General features: G+C 40.7%; 1 protein-coding gene across 1 annotated transcript in view; it reads right to left on the bottom strand.

Moving 5' to 3' along the window:
• Positions 1-11,506, bottom strand: part of SDCBP (syndecan binding protein) — a 46,032-nt gene extending 34,526 nt beyond the window's left edge. The window contains exons 1-7 of the mRNA XM_060287010.2: positions 11,414-11,506; positions 10,553-10,599; positions 7,081-7,201; positions 6,203-6,321; positions 5,469-5,617; positions 4,730-4,915; positions 3,976-4,313 (exon numbers count right to left, since the gene is read on the bottom strand). The gene's annotated coding sequence lies outside the window, so the exon portion shown is untranslated. The remainder of the gene's footprint in view (positions 1-3,975; positions 4,314-4,729; positions 4,916-5,468; positions 5,618-6,202; positions 6,322-7,080; positions 7,202-10,552; positions 10,600-11,413) is intronic.
• Positions 11,507-13,873: the final 2,367 nt, after the last annotated feature.

The raw sequence follows: 13,873 nt of genomic DNA, 5'->3' as shown, positions 1-13,873 counted from the left end.
GACAAGGTTGGTATTTTCAGGCCCACTCCCCAACCTTCAGGAAGGGGAGGGTGCCGAAGAGTTTGTTCCTCTATGGGCCAGTAATTTACTCAATCACGCCTACGTCATGAAACCCCAGATAAAAAGTCTGAACACCAGTGCATGGTGGAGTTTCCTGATCATAGTGAACATATCAAGGTACCGGGAGAGTGACGCACCTCCAACTCAGGAGACTGAGGCTTCTGCGCTTGGGACTCTTCCAGACCTTGCCCTGTGTATCTCTTCATCTGGCTATTTGTGTACTTTATAATAAAACCGTAATCCAAAGTCTAGTGCTTCCAGTGAGTCACTCTTAGCACCAAATTTGAAGGTGCATTGTGGGAATCACCAGATTTATAACCAAGTTGGACAGAAGTGCTGACATCATGAGGATGCCATCTGTGGCTCCTGTGTGATATGGGTGCAGTCTTGTTAGAGACCTTGTCCTTAACCTGTAGGATCTGACACTATAACTCTGGGTAGCTAGGGCCAGATTGAATGAAATTGTAGGACACCCAGGTGGTGTCAAAGAATTGTTGATGGAATGGAACACACTGTACAATGCCAAGGGTGAACCCTGATGTGCAACAATGTATCAATATGGGTTCATCATTTGTAACAGATGTACAACACTAATACCAGAGATTAAGGGTGAACTGTGGGGAGATGGGAGTACTTGAGAACTCTGTACTATTTGCTCAATTTTTCTGTGAACCTAAAACTGTTCTAAGAAATAAAGTCTATTAATTTAAAATATAATAATTACACAAATAGAATTGTGATGGGTGTTTAAGAAAAAGCTCAAGGGCATATAGAGAATGGATAAACAATGTCCTACTGTATAGCACAGGGAACTATATTCAATATCCTGTGATAAAGGAAATGAATATGAAAAATAGATATATGTATAACTGAATCACTTTGCTGTACAGTAGAAATGAACATTATACATCAACTGTACTTCAGTAAATTAAAAAACAAAAAAGGTCAGGGGACTGTGGAAATATACAAGGGAACAAAAATTAGTCTAAGAGTTCAAGGAAGGCAAATTGGAAGATGTGAAATTTTAAACATTAAAGAGAAGATCCTAAAAGTTCCCAGGTAGAAGAAACAGGCCATATACCCATGACTGAGAATCAGAATAGATTGGACATCTCAACAGAAATGCCTGAAGCTAGAAAACAATGGAGCAATGCCTTCAAACTTATGAGGGAAAGTGACGTCTAACCTGGAAGTCTATCCTGGGCTAAACTATGTCATTCCAGTTTGATAGAATGAAGACACTTTGATATCAACCAAGGAATCGACAAGCTCCTCGCTCATGTTCCCTCTGTCAGGAAGTAAACGACAAAGGAAATGTACACTTCGCTGCACTTAGTAAGAACACTACAAGAAAGGAAAACTGGGATGAGAAGGTTCCCAGAGCACTGGAGAGAGGCCCAGAGAGTCAAAGGACAATGTCGAAGGGAGATTCTAGGATGATGGCTATGCAGTCCCACATGAAACTGGGTGATAGAAGGCTCTAGGAGGAATGTCTCCAGAAAAAGTAATAACTTGTTTTTGTTTTGTTTTTTTGGGCCATGCCACACAGCTTGCAGGATTTTAGTTCCCTGACCAGGGGTGGAACCCACGCCCTCAGCAGTGAAAGCGCAGAGTCTTAACCACTGAATTCCCCAAAGAATAATAATTTGAACATTGGGAGGGATTCTTGCTTCTGGGAGTGGGGAGGTGAATTAATGATAAGAAATTAGAGTACAAAGCAGTGAAAAAAAGTGAGGAAAATTGACCAAGAAATGTAATCACTCTACACGACTCATCTTTGAATATTTATGTAGACATAGTAAGATCAAAATATTATCGGTTTAGAGTCAAACCGTGATCATAAATATATTAGCTACAGCTGAAATGCAGTTATTTTCCGGAACATGTTACTTTCTTTAGAACTTTCAGTGGTCTGATACAAAACTGGACCACAAATATGAATATACGCTAACAATTACCATGGTAGGGCATGACTACCCAAGGATATCACTGCACGTTAAAACCTCTTTAATATTCCATGTACAGTGGAAACCTAAAGTACAGCGCTCTTACTTAAAAGGATGCCTCTTAGATATCTTTCTGGTTGATAATGTTGCATATGGGAAGGAGTAAAGAGGCACATGCATTTGTATTCAATTTTCAGAACTGAGAATTTTGTCTTTTTAAGGTTCCTGAAATATGAACACTATCTTAATTAGCAGTGTTATTTCTGAAGATTTAACTTCACCATCAGAACCAAAAATAGTCAAACCCTTGCAGACCACTTGATCTACTGAATTATGTAACTTCCGCTTCCTTTTAAAAATCTCAGCCACATGACAAACCAGACTGCCCTAAACTCCTTATGACGTTAGCCTTTGTTCCAAAATACATTTTCCTCCTCAGGGTTTTATATCAACAAGGTTATAAACAACGCTTTGTTCAGAAGTGAAACTGCCACTCAAAACACTCCTCAGCTGACTTTCCTGGAACAAATTTGTTTATGTACCTTCTAGAGAATCTCACTTAAGAGGGAATATGTTCCTGAAAAAAAATGTAAATGATACTTTGTCAACTCGATCACTTTTTAAATGCACAAGGGCTGCTCACTGTCTAAAAAGAACATTGAAGCAAATCATTTTGTACAGCCTAGACATTTGTGAAAGGCGAGTAACTATTCCTTAGTAAATACTACTTTTTAAGTTTGGATAGAGTGTAGCTGGTTATCTGATAATAGAAACATTCCTCTGTAAACGATAATAGTCTCATCCTAAATTACCATTTCCCCATGTATTTACCATTTTTGCAAAGCTATTTGTAAAGTTCTTTCATCAGAGATTATTTTGCCCCTAGTGATCATGTGTACTAAAGATTCCATCACAGTCATGAGCCATGTCTCTGACATTTGATACAAATATGGTTGGTTGACATCCCATTAAGTTCAAACGTAACTTGCAAATATAAGTTAAATTAACTTACCGTACGGCATTTGTCTCCCCTTTCAAAGGTGTATGTTGAATTCTGCTTTCTTAAAAAATTAAAACAAATTTTATGATATTTAGAAATTTCTTTCCACCACAAAATATTTTGTGGGGCTGCTGAAAAACTTTAGAGCAAAGGTAAAATAACATGTGACTTTAAAAACAAGGAGCTTCAACTGTCATTTGGGTCATTTTCAAGGTTCTATTTTCTACCTTCTTGCATTGGCCATGATGGATAATAATTAGAAGGAAAGAAATTTAAATATATCTTATCCCCCTTGGTACAGGATTTCTATAACAGGAAATATAAAAAATAATCAATACTACATAAAATTTTACTAGTGTAGGTTTGAAACAGCCATGTTGGTAAAAGGAGGCAGCTCTTTGTACATCAGTGTTCAAAACATTATAGGAACACTACAGTATTTTGTGGCCACTTCTTATTCCGTTTAATTTTTAATAATATCTGGAATACTTAAGAGCATCTGGGTTCCATTAAGAATTTAAAATCACTGAAGTCTCTGAATACATCCACATTCCACAGGACATGTGCCACGTGGACATTTGTGTTGCCCTGGGTTCCATCTTTTATTGGCTGGTGTCTCTCTACCACACAGGATAGTAGTACTCTTTCAGTATGTTAAAAACTATTTGCTTTTAACTGTGGAATTCTAGTTGAAGATTCCTTCCCAAGTTGTGAATACACACACCCTTAGAAAGGATGCCAAATGTTCTGTTCCAAGTTACACGTGGCCAAAAGTGTTCCAGATGTTCAGAATCAACCATATTAGCTGTGTTTACACAGCCAGGAAAATGCATAACTTCGGAACCCTATTCGTGTGGAAAATTACAGTAGTTTCTTTCATTAATTTAGTTCCGTGTGTGGATAATAGGGCAATTGTATTAATTTGACCTTTGGACCTCACCCTTGTCCTTCAGCTATTATAGTCCTTACCGTATTTTACATGTGATCAGCAGTGGTCTTTGCTTCTCTCCCCTGTGGTTTCTTCTGTATTAATCATTACTTCATCTTATAGAAACTTCCTGAGGGCTGGGGCTATGCTTTAAAAGGTCTTTGATGCCTGGCACAATTTCCAAGAAACAAAACAGTTTTCTAGAGTTCTGGAATCACCGTATTTTCCTGGTTCTATGAGCCACATTGTTTTCCACATTTTGAACAACTCAGAACTTCAGATTTCTGTAATGATGTCAGTGGAATATTTCAGCTGCCGGGAGAAGTTGAGACAGTTTTCTTTGCCAGCTCAGTGTTCCCCTTCAGCTCCACGGGCAACCCTGTGAACAGTCACCTAGTTACATTATTAGCACTCCAACTGTTACATTTTTAACTTAAATTTGGATTCCTTGTTGTCACTGAAAATGCCTTCAAAAAGATTGCTCAGTGAAGTAACGCAAAACCACTAGGGAAGAAACAGATAGCTTGTGCAATTAAAGGCAACAAGGCCAGAAAGAATGTAAAGGCCAGAATTCCTTTCCGTCACCCTGGGCAGTTTGTAGGGGGTCTCGTTTCCTCCAATTAGCCTCTGCTCCAGAGATTGACCCTAAGAAGGCCCACCCTCTGCAAGGGGGGCATATATGACCGTAAACCTAACATCTATAAAAGAAGTGGATCAAATGAGCAGGGGACACTTTGAGGTGTCAGATCTAGGCTGGACTTGGGAAACTGGGCGAAGGAGGTGCACCGTTGTTACCTGAAGCCAAAGGTCTGGATAAGGATACTCAGGAAGAGCAACAGGAACGATCAGAATTTTATGCCCGTGGGAAGGTGCAGAGATGGGGCTCTCCAACCAGGATACTGGGAGATGGAGCCGCACTCTGTGCTTGGCCACCAGCACAACAGCAGGAAGTATTCCACGTGCCTAGTACAGGTAAATCTCCTATTTGAAAAACAGGGTTGTTACTGGAACTCTTGAAAAGTGACAAGATGACATGGCTTTTTTCATTCTTAAATCCTAAGAGCCGATGCAGGATGTGTGACCCGCTCTACACAGTGGGAGGCGCAAATACCGTCTTATCTCGTTTCTAAATCAAGTTAGAACTGGTTCCGAGTGGTCTTCCAGGTAACTCTTCCTGGTTTCCCCAATCGAGCTGCAACAGACCTTACAGCATTACTTTTCCATCTGCACCTCCTGTCCATTTCCCCTGGGACCTCCCTTCCCAAGCCCCATCTGAGTAATTTACTCCTCTGTCAGCCTCAGAGCTGTTTTCTGAGGACTCTCCATCACCGTCACCCTGGTCCTTACACCCCTGGGTCTCCTGCACCCCTTCCTTCACACACCCTCCTGGCTTTGGAAGAGCTACATCCTCTAGTAGCTTCCTGAGAAAAGGAGTGTGAAAAGTAAAGTGTTTAAGGCTTTGCATTTTTCAAGATTTTATTCTCGATGACTAAAGAAAATAAAATCACGGAAAGTGGCAGTTTGGAAAGCCAACCTTGACTGAAGGATTAGTGTTGAGATGTGAAAGAGGAGTCTTCTTTTAGTTATACTTCGATGCTATTCATACTGTTTCCTTTGAACAGCCAGTTCTTCATAAAGTCATACGCGCATCATTTAAAGCTTTGCATTCTCCAAAAGCATACACTAAAAATAACAGGGCATATGGGATAAACAGGGTTGGGGCAGACCACACCACCCAACTTTATAACAGGAGCACCAACAAAAACAACAAACAACTATTAAAAAAAAAAAGCTCAGTCAATCTCCACTAGAGCCTGCCCTATGCCGCCTTTGAACTTGGGAGCTTGCATTTTCCTCTTTGAGATATAAGGGCATTTGTTTCTAAGTGACCAGATTTCTCAAAATTAGAAATCTGATTTAGGAGCCTTCATCTTTTTTTTTTCTTAAACACAAAGGAAAATACTTTTGCAACTTCCTTCTTTGTCTTCATGGCTTTACCAGACAGCTTAACGTTGGGAAATGCATAGCAGTTCCTGAAACCACTAACCCAGCCCTTGCTTTCACTGAAGGAAGGTACCTCTGTAGGATTTCTTTCTTAAGGTGTTTGCATATTGCTATGACTTGCTTTTTAATTGTGAAGAAAGTTTGCTCCCGGCCTCTTAGAAATCCCATATCAGCATCATTACACTGATATCACCCCGCATTTATCAATTGTGTATGCGCTAATGCCCATTCCCAAAACACATGTGATAGTAGAACAAACCATACGTTTTGTCCTTTGAAAGACGTCAGGGCAAACACCACCCCTAGAATCTTAACACTGTTTTGGTTTGTTTTTTGCATCCTGTGTCCTCAATCCTCTCTCCATGTTTCTTTTCTTTTTTGCTCTACAAGCCAAAAAAAAAAAAAGAAAAAAGGCTTGATTTAGTAGTATTGTGTTCAGCTGTAAACAGAAACCTAAAATAAAGAATCTTAAATAAGACAGATGTTAACTTTTTCCTCACATAAAAGAAATTCAGAACTAAGATCATCTCATAATACAAAATTCCTGCTGTGCTCCAGCCATCACATCCACATCCCAGACAAAAAGAAGAGAAAGAGCAGATGGGCCTAAAAGCCCCCCTTTTTATGAAGTGTTGGGGAATGGGAAATTTCCCCCTCTGCCCCTCTCAAGTTCTTGTGGCTGGACCCAATAAAACTAGCACAAGACAGATTAACAGGAGAAAAAGAATTTTCATCTTGCACACAGAGGCCTCATAGAAATGGGGCCTAAGAAGTGGCCAAAGCAGGCAGCTTTTATACTTTTTAGACAAATAAACAATACATTTGTGAGGAATTGACAGGACAAATAAGCTTAGATTCCGGTGCCCAATTAGTGAAGAATGTAAACTCAGTTTGGGCTTTGCGGTCGTCAATTACAGAAGTAACTAGGTTTATTTACAGAGGCTTCTTGGCCCTGAGATCCAGATCTTTGGTGGCAAGGGTGTCTTTCCACCTCCATATGCAGGGAGAGCACCTTTCACATGAGACTGTATTTCCTGCTTTTGGGTAGACAGAAGGGCGGGTCAGAGTATTCCTCCCGTGTTGGCCATTTCCTAAGTAACTTGAATTCAAATTAATCAATATGCCACGTGAGGCACACTTACCCAACAGAAGCCTTCTGAGAAGCTTCAGAGACCACTTAAATTATATCCCACTGGCCACATCTAGTTGCAGAAGGGTCTAAGAAACAGCGTCTCGTAGCCAAGCACATTTCCTGGGGTTTTGCTATTAAAGGAGAAGGGAGAATGGACCTTGACAGGCAATTGGCATTCTTTGTCACAGTATTATTTCAAAATATTTAATGCGTATTGAGCATTTTTTATACGCCAGAAACTGTCAAAGGTCAGTAAAACTTGATTTCTGTCAGTAGAGATAATGAACATGTGCAAAGTTAGTCATAAAAATTCACGGTAAGTCACACAACGAGGATTTAAGCCCAGTCATGGGTGTACCGCCAAAAACCGCATTAGTTTAACTTTTCTCTTTATATAGAGAGATTGCCACTTGATTTCCAGTCACAGCCAGGGGCAGAAAAATCATCTTGAAGCAGATTTTTCTTACACAGGAGGAGGAAGAACCAGTTCCAGTTCAGTTCGAGAAGTCAGAGACTTCTTGGAGGAAAGGAAGCTATACTCTAATCCTCTAAGATTTGAAGTTATGGAGTCTTCTAGAATCAAAATGATGACTTAGATAAAATTTCAGGACTAGGTATAGAAAATAGGGCCCCCCAAACAGAGTTACTGTAAAGTTAGATGGGGGACCAGCTCTAATACTGAGTCAGAGAAGTGGTGAACGGATAGTGCATCTGGGCCCCGTGAGGTCGGGTCCTGGGATGGGCCCAGTCTCCAGAACGCACCTTGTGCTTGGGAAGCACCCACCCACCTGAAAGAGCCTGTTGTTTCTAGATGTAGGAGCTGGGGTGCGGAGCTGGGGTGCAGAACTTAAGGACATAATCCTGGAAATTTCCTTCCCCTGTAGACCCACGGCCAAGAGCCCCTGGGGGAGCAGCCAGAGCAGAGGAATGAGCCCGGAGGACCAGGCCTTCCTCCCAGCTTGCAGGCATGGTTCCCTCAGGGCACGGGGCCCTTCTTTGCTTGCTTCATTTCCCCCACCTTTCTGAACAATATTTCATCTCTCACCAGCCCCAGTTCCATGCCTGGGCCGTTCTGCATTTCCAGCAGCCAGTAAGACGCAACAGCGCTGTTCCACGGAAGCGCACGCAAACCTCCACGCTGCCCCATCTGTGCAGTGACAGGCACCTGTCCGTTCTCTTGAGTCTGGGGCAGGGAAGGACAAAGCAGGTTTACCTGAACAGCTTTGGCCGGTTTGGCTGGGACGACCTTTCACTGAAGATGGCATGGAGAATAGGTAACCCGCACCCAAAGATCACTACTGCTGGAGAAAGATGCCACCTGCCTTAGCTTCCTGTTGCTGCTGTAGCAACGTATGACAAACTTAGTGACTTAGAACAGCACAGATTTATCATCTTGCTGTTCTGGAGGTCAGAAGTCAGAAATGGGTTTTATGGGCTGAACTCAGGGTGTTGGCAGAGTTGTATCCCTTGTGGAGGCTCCGGGGGAGAAGTCATTTCCTTCCCCTTCGGGAGGATGCCAGCATTCCTTGACTCAGGGGTCCTTCCTCCATCTCCAGTGCATCCCTCCAAACTCTGCTTCTGCCACCACACCTACCTTTCCCCTCCCTCTTATAAGGACCCAGGGATGATGCAGTAGTCTCTCCATCTCATGATCATTAACTTAACAGCACCTGCAAAATCCCTTTCCAATGTCAGTGGTGCTCTCTTGCTTCTTGTAGTTACTTATTTGGGCTGGAGCTGCTGTGAAACGTGCTTTGCCTTCAAATCAGCTGCTCTGCCTATGCTTTGGGCTAACACTTCCTTCAGGCCTTTTTTCTGGTGGGGCAAAAAGCAGCTCAGCACCTGGGCACGTTGCCTGTGCACATTCTCAAGTTCTGGGCATTGGAACGTGGACATCTTGGGGAGGTCGTTGCTCTGGCTACTGCACCACCCTAGCACATGTGGCCTCTGTGAAAAGAGATTGTTTAGCTTCCTGCCTTGGACACCACTCCCCATGGCCACCTGTGACTCAACCGGCAGGCCGTCTGCTGCTGGGAATTCACTGAGGCAGGTCCTAGTGGAACAGACCCCTCCCCTCTGAGACACTCAGAAGCACCTAGGCAACCTGTACAGGTGCCGAGCTGCTTTTTGCCCCACCAGAAAAAAGGCCTGAAGGAAATGTTAGCCCAAAACATAGGCAGAACAGCTGATTTGAAGGCAAGCACATTTCACAGCAACTCCAAGCGCAAATAATACAAGAAGCAAGAGAGCGCCACTGACATTGAAACATTAATTTCCAATAGCTAATACATAAATATACAGACATATATTTTAGCTGTTAAAAGTAAGTGAACATCTGAAAGAGCAGGTTGCTTCTAGGTGTAAGAATTGGAGTACAGAACTATTAGAACATAATCCTGGAGGTTTGCTTCTATGTATATATTCTCCTTATATATAATTTCAATAATATATACATTATTTCAAATATACATAATTTCAAATACATATATGTGCATATATACCTACATATCTTCTATACCACAAGAGAATGAAAAATATAGAGGGGAAAAAACCCTCAAGCCAATAAAAGTAGGAAGGGGATAAGAAATAAGAAAGTGATAACTGGAAAATAAAAAGTAGGATGGACAAATAAAAAGTAGAACGGACAGATATGAGAAACTAAAATAAACATGAAAAGGATAGTTTCATTCCGTTAAAAGACAGAAGCTCTCATTCATACTGGGATAAACAAATTTCAGCTCTTTGGTCTTTAAAAACCACACATTAAAAATTTTTTAATTGTAAATATGGAAAAGATATTCAAGGCAAATACTGATATAAAGAAGATAGGCTAACAACATAAATATAAAACTAATTTGACTATATGGCATAAAGCTTTTATTAATGAAATAGTCATTCCTTAATCATGAACCTATTCATTTGTCCCTGGGTATCCACTGGGGACAGGTTCCAGGACCCCTCATGGGTACCAAAATCCAGATGCTCAAATCTCATATAAAATGGCATAGTATTTGCATATAATCTACATACATTCTCCCATATACTTTAAATCATCTCTAGATTACTTGTAATACCTGATACAATATAAATGCTATGTAAATAGTTATAAATACAATGTAAATGCTACGGCAGTGTGCAAATTCAAATTTTGCTTTTGGAACTTTCTGGAATTTTTATTTCAAATATTTTCGATCCAGGCTAGTTGATTCCACAGTTGGAAAACCTATGGATACTGAGGGCTAGTTGTATATACCTATCAACACAGCTTCAAATATACAGCGACCAAAAGTCGACGGAATGATGAGGAGAAATTGACAAATCCTCAACCACAGCAGGAAAGTTTATAACTCAGAAATCAAAATATCAAAGGATATAAAAAAATTTAATATAATTAATAATTCTTATTAAAAGAGATATAGAACCTACTCTTAACATGTAAAAACATACAGTACTTTATTGTGAAATCCACATGGAGTACTCACCAAACTGATGATATGTTAGGCCACACTGAAAAATTTTAAACAGAGCCCTAAAAGCAGAATTCATAAAAGATCACATTTTCTGACCACAATGCAGAAAATGTGGAAATTCACAACAAAATAATAATAAATCAAAACAAAACACACCTCTTCCTTTCGAAGATTTACAATCATCCTTTTAAACAGTTAACCCTTGAACAATGTGGTGCTGACCCCCAACTCAGTCAAAAATCTACGTGTAACTTTTGACACCCCCAAAACTTAACTACTAATAGCCTCCTATTGACCAGGAGCCTCACCGATAACAAACAGTAGATTAATACTTATGTTGTGGGTTATATGTATTATATATTCTTGCAATAAAGCTAGAGACAAAGTGTTAAGAAAATCATTAAGAGAAAACACAGTTACAGTGCTGTACTGTATTTATGGATGAAGTTTACGTCCACTGTTTACAAAATGAATCATCTGTCAGTACCTCTATCAATAGTCTTGGATGATACATAACATGCAGTGTTTTGTATTATAACAAAAATACTCATATTTACAAGTGTAACGATTCATGCACTGATAATGAAGCAGCAGCAATATGACTGCTCTATTGTAGCCTCATGTAATCAGTATGATTGCTTCACAGTAGCTCAGCCTGTACACTAATGAATCTTTATAAAAATTTCATGGCACACAGAATTAGTCATATTCATAATACAGTATTGGAAATACTGTTACACTTTAAAAAAGAACACTTACTCGTGATGGTAGGCTGACATGCAGTTCTTCCAATTATGACAGAGAGGCATACTGTACTGTAATTCTTTGAAAGCAAAGTTATAAAACAATAAGAAAATATTAAATATCACTTACCATATGCCTATGTAAGGACAGGCTAACCACTTCAATACAAGTCTTGCACACTTTGTTTTCCATGTATTTTTTTGTATATTTATTGAAAAGAATCTGTGTATAGGTGAACCCACACGGTTCAAACCCTTGTTGTTTAACTCTTGGGTAAAGAAAAATAGAAACAAGGGTTTTAAATTTACTTAGTGTATTATTTTTCTATATCAATTAAACATAAAAACAAAACCCATACTAAATATTGATAGTTACTAACCATTTTTAACAAAGTTGATGGACTTGATTTTTATCATTCATTATTCAGATTAGAATCAAACTTTACTTGCTTAGTCTTACACATTTTTGTTTACATAAACCAGGGAAACAATTTGATAGAATCTGCCGAATAAACCAGAATAAGAATTCACAACTTATTATGTGCCAAAAAGATTTAGGTAAAAAGGGAAACTTCGCTTTGTCCAAATGAACTACCTAGGAACTAAGCCACAAAGTGCAAAATTAATGGTCAAGTAATACCGAACATGCAAGATGAAAGAATATATAGTAAATATAACTTTAGATCTGGCAATCATTTTTTTTCTCTCTCTTTTTTTGTGGTACGCGGGCCTCTCACTGCTGTGGCCTCTCCCGTTGCGGAGCACAGGCTCCGGACGCGCAGGCTCAGCGGCCATGGCTCACGGGCCCAGCCGCTCCGCGGCATATGGGATCTTCCCGGATCGGGGCACGAACCCGTGTCCCCTGCATCGGCAGGCGGACCCCCAACCACTGCGCCACCAGGGAAGCCCTCTGGCAATCTTTTAAGTTGCTCCTTTATTTTCCTTTTCCAGTATGTTTTCCTGATCCTCTTGCTCTTGATAACAGCAACTACTCTTCAAGGCTGGACTTCCGTGTATCATATCTAGAAGAGACTCTTCCCCCTCCGAGAGGTGGCATGACTTTTAACTATCTGATATACCCTTATACTTAGGAAAGACTGAGTGTGTACCAGCCTCCCCTTACTCGGCGGCCTCTATGTGCAGAAGCAGTCAGGGACTCTATGTATTAAAAATGCCCAGTAATATGTTTCGGAGGTACCTGTGGGAAGAGGCTGAGCTGTATGGGAGCAAACCCACCTCCAAAGAAGTGATCAAACTTTTCTTTGAAGTAACTGATAAGAGGAATCAATGCGCTGAAACGAATAATGTTGGTAATTGGCGTCTACACATTCAACTTTAAAGCAACGTCTAGGACGAGTGGCAATATAGCCAACAATATTTGAGCATGAACTTTTTTTTAAATTGGAGTATAGTTGCTTTACAATGTCGGGTTAGTTTCTGCTGTACAGCAAAGTGAATCGGCCACATGTACACAATATATCCCCTCTTCCTTGGATCTCCTTCCCATCCAGGTCACCACAGGGCACTGAGTAGAGTTCCCTGTGCCACACAGTAGGTTCTCACCAGTCATCCATTTCATACATAGTAGTGTATATATGTCAGTCCCAATCTCCCACTCCATCCCACCCCTTCTTCCCCCTCGGCATCCGTACGTTTGTTCTCTACATCTGTGTCTCCATTTCTGCTCTGCAAACAAGTTCAGTTATACCATTTTTCTAGATTCCACATATATGCGTTAACGAGTATAAATAAATTTCTACCAGCAAGGCAAACTATTCGCTAAGTAAAGAAATTCTTTTTCAACTTTGTATTTGTGGTATATAACAGGGATGCCGTGTGGAAATGTTTCATTGCAGCCAATCCTTAAAGATTCTGTGGACTAGAGAAAGATGCAAACCCGGAATAAGAATACATAGAAAGGAATAAACACTGACATGGCTGTAGGAACGGATGGGCTGGGACTGAGGTCGGATGGAGGGTGGGGTATGGGTGAGGAAAGGTGTGGTAGGTAGGGACTGCGGGAATCTCTGGGCAGGGGTGCAGCTGTGCACAGCTCACGGTGCAATGTGTCCGAGTTTCCAGTACTTAGTTATCCTTGTGGGTTAAGTTTTCCAGCATAACACCTGTGCCCAATCAATACCTGTAGTGGACCAGGTACAACCTGTGGAATGATGAAACGTGTTCAGATGAACTGGAAAGTAGTGTTTCATAATGAGTCACGGTATGTTAAATACATGTCACACAGGAAGCAGAACTGATAACAGCCAGACAGTTAATAAGAGATGAACTCAGTTCTAGGGTATGACATCAGAATCCCATGGTATGTGAAGATCTGAAACCTGCCCAGGAAGTTTCCACATCCTCAGAAGTATCAGTTCTCTATTCTTCTAACCAGAGGTCTTCGATTTTTAACTTATGCTGGTGCCTGATGGCTTCCCTTTCTACATGGCTAATCCTACAGGAGATTTTCCTGGCTCGGTTTGGGAACCCTGGCATTTCTGTCACCACATCTTCTGAAAAATATCTGCCTTGCTCTAAGCTTCAGGGACAGTGGGGGCCATGTGGTACCACTACTGCTTGGGAAAATGCC

Source organism: Globicephala melas, chromosome 17 (assembly GCF_963455315.2).
Source record: "Globicephala melas chromosome 17, mGloMel1.2, whole genome shotgun sequence".
NCBI classification, from domain to species: Eukaryota; Metazoa; Chordata; class Mammalia; order Artiodactyla; family Delphinidae; genus Globicephala; species Globicephala melas.
Note: the sequence above shows the minus strand (reverse complement) of the source record. Positions and strands in the feature narration are given on the sequence as shown.